This window comes from Crocodylus siamensis, chromosome 6 (genome assembly GCF_052110815.1).
Source record: "Crocodylus siamensis isolate JL-2025a chromosome 6, ASM5211081v1, whole genome shotgun sequence".
Taxonomy (NCBI): Eukaryota; Metazoa; Chordata; order Crocodylia; family Crocodylidae; genus Crocodylus; species Crocodylus siamensis.
This window is the reverse complement of record NC_143400.1, coordinates 85,472,049-85,481,351: the sequence shown is the minus strand read 5'-3', so window position 1 is coordinate 85,481,351 and position 9,303 is coordinate 85,472,049.

Genomic DNA, 9,303 nt, shown 5'->3' with positions numbered 1-9,303 from the left:
ACATTTGAAGAGCAGCCTTGGGTCTCACTTGCCCCAGTCTCAGTGCCATGCTCTTCCTACTCCCCTGACCAGGGTATTTTTAGCCCTCTGACTCTCTTGCCCCCGGATGGACAGTGCCCCTCCCCACCCCCAAAGACCTGATCACCTCACCCAACACCCCAAGTTAGATCAGGTTCCAAGCACAGCTTCTGGTGCCAACAGACATCTGCACAATGTAGCTGATGCTATGGCACCATAGTGTCTCATGTATATGTGCCCAGTGATCACTATATTCTCTGTCTTGGGCTCCCAGATGATTCTGTTCTTAAGGCATGGGGAGCCTATGGAAAGTAAACATTGATGTTAGAGGGACATTCCCGAAAGAAGAGATTGTCTTGTATCTGGTATATGACCAGTCTGTTTCTAGACTAATGTACATGTGTATATAAACGCTGTTACACCTAGCTACCACGTCAGTGGTTTCTTTTCCATTAGGGAGCCACTCAGCTCTATGCTATGACTGATCACAAGAATAATAATGCTAGAAGTAGCCAGTGCTTATAGGTACCATTTCAGAGAGGTTTTTTGCTAGAGCTATGGAAAAGTACCACAAGGCAGAACATATAGTAAGACAGAGAGACCAGCAATTGATGGAATTTCTTTTGCAACAGTTATGGCTCCCCACCTCACCCATGGAAGAGATGGATCCATGCAGCAGCTGAAGATATGGTTCACCAACCGCAACCGTAGAAAAGTTTTTTGGGCGCTTGCTGCCAGTTGTGCAGGTTGGGAGCATGGAAGACATCCAGGTGTTGTGTATGGCTCTCTGTTTCGGAGGTCTACCCAGCTCCAATGTCCTTAGATGCCACTAGCATAGGGCTCCTAAAGGACATAGTGCAGGGGTGGGTCAAATGTGGCCCACGAGCCAGATGCCATTGTATGTGGCCCACGGGGCCCCTAAAAAATTTAGAAAATTAATATTTATCTGTCCTTGGCTGCCTGTCATGCAGCCCTTCATGGCTTGCCAAAATTCAGTAAGTAGCCCTCCGCCCAAAATAATTGCCCGCCCCTGACATAGTGCCTCATCACACATTGTGCTTCTGCTTCTGCCACACTGTCCCTCATGCTGACATTGTCTGTGTGCTGGAAGTGAGATTTAGTTGTAGAGCCCAGGGGCCAGCTGGGAGCTCTTCCTTGTAAAAAGGAATTATCCTTTTGAGATAATTCCTTTTTACAAGGAATGGGATGTGGCTGGCTAGTAATTTTGCTTGTTTTCACATTTGCAACCAAATAAACTTGTAGTTGACTTCCCTCTGGTTACCTGTTCTATTATGAGCATTGTCTAATGATTTGTGATTGGAGTATGATACGGTCGCCCAAACTGAATGCAAGAAGGGGTGTGATTAGGTTTCATGATGTGCCCTTATGTCTAGAAACTAGTGGGACTGAATTGTTCCTGGATTGAGCAGCACTTTGTTTGCTGATGTCTTTAAGTCAAGACTAAAGCCTTCCTAGAAGATATTTTTGAGCAATATGCAAGTTATTGAGCAATATGCAAGTAACTGGGGAAAATTTAAGTCTCTGTGGTCTACAGGAAGTCAGAATATAATGGTCCCACCTTGTTTTCTATGAATAGTCTAAAAAAACACAGCTACTGAAGAAACTCTTGCCTTATATGCACAAGTTGATAGGATTGCATTGCTTTAGCATTCAGGTCAGTACATTAGCTCTTTGTTGTATACCAGATCTCAGTCAAACTCCAGTGTTGCAGAGCTGACACAAAGAGGATAGCTGTGTGTTTGAGGATCCTCCACCAGCACAGATCTGGAGTTGCTGAGTCTGAGGGTCAGACACAGAGCTAGAAGAAAAGGGAGCGGCCACTACACTCCTACATCCTGTTATTTTACCAGTCCCTCTCATCCCCTTGGAGCTGTTGCCATTTGACATAACGATGTGATTTATAAGCTGTTTTGTTCTCTTGTTCATTCTCATGTTTTATAAGTTATTTTGTTCTCTTCCTCCATTCCACCTTGAGCCTTATTGAGAAGGGCAGCATATAAATCTAATCAGTTATGCTAGGATAGTAGCACTTGAGAGAGCAACACATGCTCAGCCCAAAATTGAAAAAGTGCCATCATATTTGTATTTTAGCCACTCTAAGCTCTACTGCAGCAGCACCATTTATTCACTCTAAGCCAGGGGTGGGTAAAGTTCAGCCTGTGAGCCAGATTGAGCCAGTTGCGGACTCTATTTCCCAGCAGCCCATGTTACTGTGGCTGGTTTTCATGGAGACACCAACAGGGGCAGGGGCAGGGGCAGGGCCATGACAGTGTGGGGTCAGGGTTTCCATGGAGACCATCCCCAGCAGCGCTGGCAGGGCACATAGCTGGGCCACTCTGGGGCTGGGATCTTGTGACAATGACAATGTCGTCTGGAGCATGGGCAGCACTGCAATCTGCTGCCCACACACCCTCGGCAGGGGTATATAGGCAGTGGATCATGGTTCTGCTCCAGCTCCAGACCATGCTGTCACCACTGCAAGATCCCAGCCCTGGCCATGGAGCCCCTGCCCCACCCAGTCTTGAACCCTGCCAGCACTGCTGGGAACCAGCCTCCATAGAAACCCTGTCCCCATGCTGTCACGGCCCTGCTGCTGCTGGGGTGTCATTGTAAATCAGCCAAAACAACATTGGTAGGGGCTGATGGGAAATGGAGTCACAATTAAGGCTCTCTGCCCTAGACTTGTGGTTGGGATTAGAGTAGGTTTCTGCGTCAGGCTTGCACCACCCTACTGTTCCCGAAACCTGTGTCAAGATGGGAGGGAGAAGAATAAATGGAAATAACCTGGTTCAGCTGAGTGGGGATGAGTCAGATATATGCACACCGGAAAGGGACCAGCAGATGCAACAGAAGTGCACCTCTCTGCTCTGGAAGGAAGCTGAAAGAGAATACTTTGGCCACGTGATGTGACCAGGAAGCACTGGGTGAGTCATCTGGCTGCTGCTTAAAGCAGGCCAAATCACTATTCTTTCTAAAAATTACCTCTATCTGAACAGCCACTATCTCTCCAGGGGTCTGAGAGATTGTCAGGGGTGGCTCACACTGGTGGTTAAAAGATTTTAGTGGAAACAGGAAACATCCTTTTTGGGCAGCCAGCCCATGAACATAAAAGTTGCTCCCAAATATGCCAGGCCGGGCTGTGAACACACCCACTTTCAGAACAATGAGCACCTGTAAGGCCTCCAGGCAGTGTTCATGTCTAGAGGTGGAAATTTTTGAGAACTTTCCCCTCTGGAAATTTGTTCTAGGAGATTCATAGATTCATAGATTCATAGATGCTAGGGTCGGAAGGGACCTCAATAGATCATCGAGTCCGACCCGCTGCATAAGCAGGAAAGAGTGCTGGGCCTACATTATCCCAGCTAGATACACATCTAGCCTTTGCTTGAAGACCCCCCAGGGTAGGGGAGAGCACCACCTCCCTTGGGAGCCCGTTCCAGACCTTGGCCACTCGAACTGTGAAGAAGTTCCTCCTAATATCCAATCTAAATCTGCTCTCTTCTAGCTTGTGGCCATTATTTCTTGTAACCCCCGGGGGGGCCTTGGTGAATAAATACTCACCAATTCCCTTCTGTGCCCCCCTGATGAACTTATAGGCAGCCACCAGGTCTCCTCTCAACCTTCTCTTGCGGAGGCTGAAAAGGTCCAGTTTCTCTAGTCTCTCCTCGTAGGGCTTGGCCTGCAGGCCCTTAGCCATACGAGTGGCCCTTCTCTGGACCCTCTCCAGGTTATCCGCATCCTTCGTGAAGTGCGGCGCCCAGAATTGCACGCAGTACTCCAGCTGCGGTCTGATCAGCGCCCGATAGAGGGGAAGTATCACCTCCTTGGACCTATTTGTCATGCATCTGCTGATGCACGATAAAGTGCCATTGGCTTTTCTGATGGTTTCGTCACACTGCCGACTCATATTCATCTTGGAGTCCACTAGGACGCCAAGATCCCTTTCCACTTCCGTGCCACCCAGCAGGTCATTTCCTAGGCTGTAGGTGTGCTGGACATTTTTCCTCCCTAGATGCAGCACTTTGCATTTCTCCTTGTTGAACTGCATTCTGTTGTTTTCTGCCCACTTGTCTAACCTGTCCAGGTCTGCTTGCAGCTGCTCCCTGCCCTCCGGCGTGTCCACTTCGCCCCATAGCTTAGTGTCATCTGCAAACTTGGACAGAGTACATTTCACTCCCTCATCCAAGTCGCTGATGAAGACATTAAAGAGTATCGGTCCAAGGACCGAGCCCTGCGGGACCCCACTGCCCACACCCTTCCAGGTCGAAACCGACCCATCCACCACGACTCTCTAGGTGCGACCCTCCAGCCAATTCTCCACCCACTGGACTGTGCAGTCATCCAAGTCACAGCCCCTTAACTTGTTCACCAGTATGGGGTGGGATACTGTATCAAAGGCCTTCCTGAAGTCCAAGTATACGACATCCACCCCTCCTCCTGCGTCGAGGCGTTTTGTAACCTGGTCATAAAAAGAGACTAGATTGGTCAGGCACGATCTGCCTGCCATGAGCCCATGCTGGTTTCCCCTCAGCATAACTTGCCCTGCCGGGCTCTCACAAATGTGAGCCTTGATAATTTTTTCAAAGACTTTGCCAAGGATGGAGGTGAGACTAACTGGCCTATAGTTGCCCGGGTCCTCCTTCCTCCCCTTCTTGAAAATGGGAACCACATTGGCCCTTTTCCAGTCCTCCGGGACTTGACCCGTGCGCCACGAGCGTTCAAATATTCCCGCCAGTGGCTCTGCAATGATGTCGGCCAGTGCCTTCAGTACCCTCGGATGGAGCTCATCCGGGCCTGCCAACTTAAAGGCATCCAGTTCTTCCAAGTGACCCTGCACCACCTCAGGGTCCACGCATGGCAGTCTGGTGCCTTGCTGCTGCCTCCCTACACTCCCAGTGAGAGACTTGTCATGCCTCTCGCTTAGGAACACTGAGGCGAAGAACTCGTTGAGGAGTTCAGCCTTGTCCCCTCTGTCCGTCACCAATTGTTTCTGCCCATTTAGCAGAGGTCCTATTCCTCCCTGGGCCTTCCTTTTACTCCCTATATATCTAAAAAACAATTTCTTATTGTCTTTTACTTGGGTTGCCATCCTCAGCTCCATGGTAGCTTTGGCCTGTCTAACTGCCTCCCTACAAGCACGAGCAGAAGAGGTATATTCCTCTTTGGTGATCTCTCCCTGTTTCCACTTTTTATGTGCTCCCCTTTTGGCCTTTAGTCTGCCCTGGATTTCTCTGGTCAGCCAGGGAAGCCTCCTGGCCCCTTTCCCTCTTTTACCTCTCACGGGGATCGTCTCGCTTTGTGCTCGAAGGATAGTTTCCTTAAGGCACAGCCACCCTTCTTGGGCTCCCATCATTTCAAAACTACTACTCTGTAGTGCGTCCTTCACTAATCGCCTGAGTTCACTGAAATCAGCTTTCCTAAAGTCCAGCACGTTCACCCTATTAGTTACCTTACCCACTCGACGCCTTATGTTGAATTGTATTTTTAGGTGATGGAGCAGTACAGGCGTTCAGCCTGCAGCTGCCCCCTCTCCCTTGCTCTCCACTCCTTCCCCAGGCTGGGCAGTGGCAGAGCAAAGCCCCCTGACCCTTCCCAGACTGCCAAAGAAGAGAGGGAACAGTGGGGCAAAGACCCTGGCCTGGGGAATAGGCAGGGAGCATTGCCCTACTGTTCCACTTCTCTCCCACTGTGGTCCTGATGTGGAAGAGAGTGCTGCAAAATCCACAACTCCGGATAGTCCCCACTGCTTCGCTCCTCTCCCACACCAGACTGGAGTGTACTAGCATTGACTCTTGCACAAAAAACTCTCCCAGGGACACCTGAAAGAACTTCTTCTTCTGGACGGGACATATTTCCTCTGGAAGAACTTGAATGAACGCTTCTGCACTTGTCATTTCTACTGGGAGAATAGTGATTCTCCCAATAGAAATGTAACACCTGTATATGGCCTAAGAGTGATTGGTTGAAACTTCAGATCTGGTGCTACTCCCCTTCAGTCATTGGTGAGATTAGTCAATTATTTTCTGCCTGCAGATTCAAGAAGACAGTACAGCATCATTTAATTCATGGAAAGGATTCTCTAGGACTAGATGAGCTAAAACCCTTTTTGTTAAAGTTTTAAATTTTAAGAAACTAAAGATTTTATTTAAAGATGTGTGAGAAGAACTTAACCACAGGTGCTATCTGAAGTGCAGTATGACTTTAGCAGCAGATTCTTTTTTTAATCTTATCTGAGATAATAAGAGGAGGTGTTGAAGGTAGGACCAAACTAGCTACAGAATAAAAGAGCATGAGTAATAGATTGGTGCATATAATGAAGTCTGAATTGCTGCTTCCCTTTAGGCAGGCTACCTTTCCTCAGGAAGGTGTCCTTTAGCCATGGCAAGAGTGGACCAAGCACTGAACTAAAACAAAAAGATTCCAAAAGATTCAAGTGAGACTTTTTTTTTTAAATTTTCAAGTTGTCTTTTAATGAAGATGTTTCATATAAAATGTGATTTTATCATGGAGGAGGCTAAAATAAGACTTTGCTGTTACCTGGTGATATCTATAGTATCTCTGCAAATTAAAAGCAACTCCAAAATATATAGCAAGCTAGTATTGATTGCCTTTGACATACAGACTAATCCTTAAGAGTCCTGTAACAATGTACATGGCTGAGGGGCTGAAGCCCAGCTGCAGGGGGTTAGAGGGTAAGAGCCAGCCTGCCTAGAAGCACTGGGCCAGATGGCAGGGGTGATTGGCTGGCCCTAGTGCAAGTTAAAAATCCCCCAGGAGGGCAGTGATGGGGAGAGGGAAGGCTGTAGTCCTGAGGAAGAAGCACAGAGCTGAGGTTGTGCTCTCAGAGTTGGAGGAAGAACTACAGATTTTGGTTTATCCATTTGTTTGTTTGCTTTATTATTTATGTTGTTTTGTTTGGGAATAAGTTTGCCCCAGGAAAAATAAACTGCCTGGTGGAAGAAGTGACAACCTGCTACAAAGTCCTCTAGGTAAATTTACAATATTTGCCTTCTGGATATGATGGTGAGCTGCCCATTCTGATCACTCTTGCCCAGTGATTCATTATGTCTGTTTTGGATTTGTTTTTATTATAAATCCTTTCTTTTTATGTTTGCTGGAATCGTGTGTTAAATGGCTTGCCTCTATGGGGTACCTTTTTTGCATTAAACTCTTCCAAAATAAAGAATGGACATTTTGGCAAAAGTCTATCAGGAAAATACTTATCTGACAAAGATAATGATTTCCTAATAGCTTTTCCCTAAAAGTGTTTTTTATTGAGCCAGTGATTAAAGTGTAGCCTGGCTGAGTTATAATGTGCTTCCATAGTACAACCTAAAGTCACGTTAATCAACTGGAACACACAAAAATACAGTTGGAAAGGAAGATGGTGGTATAAATCCACTTGGTACAACAGAGTTCACTTCAGATGCTGATCAGAGTGAAAAAAAATCTCTTTTCAGTGATCAGAAAAGTAGAGTTCTGCATTTTAAAATGGGAGGTAGGGCCCCTGGTGCATACGCTCTTTTTTTTTTAATGCCTTGTTTAATTATTTAAAAATTTACTTGTGAGGATGCTCTTGTGATAACATCTTAGAGCAATTAAAACACCCCCCACAGGTGACTTGGAAATCTAAGTCCTAATTTCAAATGTCTTTTAGTCAGTTTGGTGACTAATACTGTACAACAACATAACCATATACATTTGTCCAGACTTTAAAAGGGTGGGAAGAGGACTTTCCAATCAGGAGTGCAAGTCAGCTGAACCAATATACCTGTTTCATCTCTGTCCCTCCATATGCCAGTATAAGCAAAGCCCAACTACTGTAAATTTAAACCTGGATGAAGCAGGTTTGAAGTTACAGAGGTTTAGCTCTAAATATATCAGCATAGGAGTAGACAAACTAAACACGTTCATCAGTTCAGTATGACCCACAAAGTCAGCAGGATTTAGGCTTTTAATGGCATCTTCACTCCATGGGAGAAGCATGGCCTGGCAACAACTGACCCTGTCCATGCCCTCAACTTCTACCTCCACCTGCCTCCCACTCCAAGCTCATTGAATCGTAGAGAAGTAGGGCTGAAACAGACAGTCTATTCTACTGCATTGCTGTTCTAAAAGTGAAGAAGTTCTTCCTGGTATCGAAACTAAACCTACTTTCCTACAACTTCAAGACACTGGTCTACGTCCTACTCTCTGCAGCCAGAGAAAGAAAAGGCGTTCTCCCTCTTCTTCATCTAATCAAGTATCTTCTTCAATCTTCTTCAAGTAGTTGAAGATTGCTATCATGTCCCATCTCAAGTGGCTCTTTTGCAAGCTGGACATGCTTAGTTCCTTCAGCTTCTTCTCATACGACTCGTTTTCCAAGCCCTTTTAGCATTTTTGTCTCCCACTTCTATGCCCTCTCTAACTTCTCCACATCCTTTTTAAAATGTGGAGCCCAAAACTGATGAGGTTATTTTAACTCCATCCCCAGCGGTTGCTCTTGTGTATGCCAGATACTAAGACTTCCTGGTTAGCTATGCCAATGCTATGGTGTAGACAAGCCCTATGTCCTTTAGATACTCTTGGGAATTTTACTCTTTGTCTAAAACTGCAGACAGCACTAAGCAATTGCAATTCTAGGTCATTTGCAGTGGTGAATGGTACACACTGCAATGTTGAATTTTGTTGCAGTAAAGGGATTAAAAGCATCCTGAAAAGCAAGCAAAATTGATGCCTATTTTAAGGGTGCAAGTGCAGCAACTTCTTTCAGTGGCTTATGGCTGCCATCCCAAAAGCTTGCTACAGACTTGATTACTTTATCTTGCCAGGTGCTGGGCACTTTCTAAGAATGGCCAAGTGTTTTCGGCTACCATTGAAATCAGCCAGAGTTGTAGATGCTCGGCACATCACAAAAGAGGGCCCATTGAAATCATCTTCAATTAGAGAAGTATCTCTCTTCACTATTACTCCTTTGATAGTGTTAACAGAGGCCTGCATAGGATTTTCTTTAAGGAGGGCTGTTAGAATAGAGCTCTTGGCCTAAAGGTTCTGGGTAGTTGTCGGGGGATCCTGGCAGCCCTGCCATTCCGTGACACTAAGTGGGACAGAGGTCCCAGCTCGGCTTAGTAGGGGAGCTGGGAGGACTGGGATGATTGAGCTGTAGGCACAAGATGGCAAAGGTTTGAACCTCAGTTCCAAGAAAGACATAAGAAACAAAGAAAAAGACACTGTCTCTCATGGCTTATGGTGACCTCTACTTTACTTTTCTATTCTCTTCCAGTC